This window comes from Propithecus coquereli, unplaced genomic scaffold (genome assembly GCF_000956105.1).
Source record: "Propithecus coquereli isolate 6110/MARCELLA unplaced genomic scaffold, Pcoq_1.0 Scaffold443, whole genome shotgun sequence".
Lineage (NCBI taxonomy): Eukaryota > Metazoa > Chordata > Mammalia > Primates > Indriidae > Propithecus > Propithecus coquereli.
In genome coordinates this window covers 369,331-371,774 of record NW_012150208.1, presented here as the reverse complement: position 1 = coordinate 371,774, position 2,444 = coordinate 369,331, and the positions used below count along the sequence as shown (strand labels likewise).

Sequence of the window (2,444 nt, the reverse complement as noted above, 5' to 3'; positions counted from 1 at the left end):
GATACTACTACACACCTATTAGAAAGGCTTAAAAAAAAAAAAAAAAAGCAATGCCAAACATGAGCGAGGCTGTGAGCAATTGGAACTTTCATGCGTTGCTAGTGAGAGTGCAAGATGGTACAACTATTCTGGAAACAGTTTGGCAGTTTCTTAGAAAAGTAACACACTCTCAGCACCCAGAGATCCTACTCTGGGCATTTATCCCAGTGAAATGAAAACACGTTCACATAAAAACCTGTACAAGAATGTTCGTAGTAGCATTACTCAAAATCACCAAAAACTGGACAAACACCAAATGTCCCTCCATGGGTGAATGAATAAACAACAGTTGTACATCCGTATTATGGAATACTACTTAGCAACGCTGCAGCTTGGATGAATCTTAGATGTATTATGCTAAGGGAAAGAAGCTAGATTCCCAAGGTTACACTCTGTATAATTTCATTTGTATAACATGAAAAAGGCAAAACCACAGTGATGGAGGACAGACAAGTGGTCACTGGGAATTAGAGATAAGGAGATGATCTGATCGCAAAGGGATTACAGGAGAGAATGGGGGGGGATTGTCCTTTATTCTGTAAGTGTGTCAGTTCCAAGAACCTATGCAAGTTTTAAAACTCATAGAACTGTGTACACCGAAAAAAAAAGAAAAAGATTTTTTTTTGTATTTAAATTTTGGAAACTCTGGCCAGACTCTGAACAGAGAGGAGGCAGGTGGCCAGGGGCATTTGGCTGCAGTGTGTCTGGTCTCGAATCACCTTCCAAAGCAGGGGCAGTTTGGATCTGGTCTGGTAGAGTACTCAAAAGGCTCTCAAGTTTCAACTCGCTGTGAATGTGGGATTAGTTTGCTGCTTTGAACCAAAATGGTACGTATAAGTGTTTTCACATGGGCACTGCTTCTGCGAGTTAATGGGTTTCAGGGAAACGCCGTAGGTGGGTTGGGGTGCGGATGTGCAGGCGCGTCCTCCACTGAGGGCTGCAGGCCACACAGGCCCAAGTGAGTGCAGTGGGACGGACGAGGCTCCGCCGGGACCACACAGATGCACGAGCTGCTTCACATCTTTCAGGGCCCTTAAATTCCCTGCAACTAAAAGGAAACAGAGAGGAAGCCTGGGGTGCTGGAATCATCGTGGGCTGGAGACTGGGGAAGATGCTGCGAGACTGTGGGAGGCCACCCTATTGCGGCTCCTTCTCCCCTCCTTGTGAAATAGGGATGGGGGTGGGGCAGAAGAGACCAGGGGTTCTCAAACTGGGCTCTGCAGAGTTGTGAGGCTCTTCCCCAGCAGGGGGTGGGGCGGGGTGGCCAGGGGCACAGCAAGTCCAGCCTGCAGCCAGATCCTGTCCACTCTGGTTATTTATAGACCAGGCCTCTGCAAGGAGCCTTCTATTTAAAGAGCAGCTGCTGCTGCTTTACAACAACGTTTAGTCAGCACAGGACCAAAAGACCTGTAAGGTTCTGTGGGGCCCAATGATGCCGAGTCAGCAAGAAGCAAGCGGTGCCCCCGAACCGTGGACCCAGCTCTTGGTGACGGGGAAGCTCAGGCCCATCTTCTGAGATTCAGGAAGGCTTCACTCTGGGAAATTACTTTTGATGTGCTTAGGAGTAAAAAGTTTCTCAAAGAAGCTCAACATAATTTAAATGACATTTTAAGTCATGTGGAGGGAAGGGTGATCCTTAAAAAAAATGTTCCCATCCCAATTTGCAAACTGTTCAAACAAGTCACAGGCAGTTTTCCTCATGAAATTACCAGCAAATAGAACCTTGCATTATATTTTTGTGCGTGAGGCATGCCTTTCCCTCTTCCAGACCACCAGCCCCTCATCCCAGCTTGCATAAGACAGAGAGACCGAGTTTAGACTCTCTTCTCATCCTTCTGGGGATCTTGGCCAAAGGGAGAGGAGGAAGCAGGGCCAGGCTGGGAGGACTGGCTAGGCCGCAGGCCTTGGCATGTGTTGTGACTCAGCTGAGGCCCAGACGGCCAGGCCAGTGGGCAGGCTCAGGTTGAAAGTCAAGGCCCTGGCCCAACAGATGGGGGTTCAGGGCAGGGAAACTGAGGCATGAGCTGATGGACCCTCTGTCTAGTCAGGCGCAGGCTGTGAAGCAGCAGTTTCTTTTGTGACTCCCTCTGTTATTCGTGATTTGGGCCCCTGTCAGATACTCCTTAGGTTTCCTCCGTCACTGCTATCAGGTTCGGGTTCGTGGGCTTCGTGATCTGAACAAATGGTGCAGAGTGTTAAACCAAAGACAAGCAAACGGGGTTTGTGGTAGAGCCGAATGCTGACTCTGCCAACCCCAAGGCATCAGTTAGAGATTCTTTGGCTATTTTATTTGTCTCAAAAGCATTTTCGAATCTGTTTCTCCAAACATCAGAATAAAATGGGATCTTCTATATCCCACCCATTAAGACCCAGTGACGTGGCCCTTTTAAACCCCTCCTTCCCCA

General features: G+C 48.3%; 1 protein-coding gene across 1 annotated transcript in view; it reads left to right on the top strand.

Moving 5' to 3' along the window:
* Positions 1–2,444, top strand: part of COL23A1 (collagen, type XXIII, alpha 1) — a 333,882-nt gene that overhangs the window by 154,552 nt on the left and 176,886 nt on the right. The gene's annotated exons all lie outside the window — the stretch shown is intronic.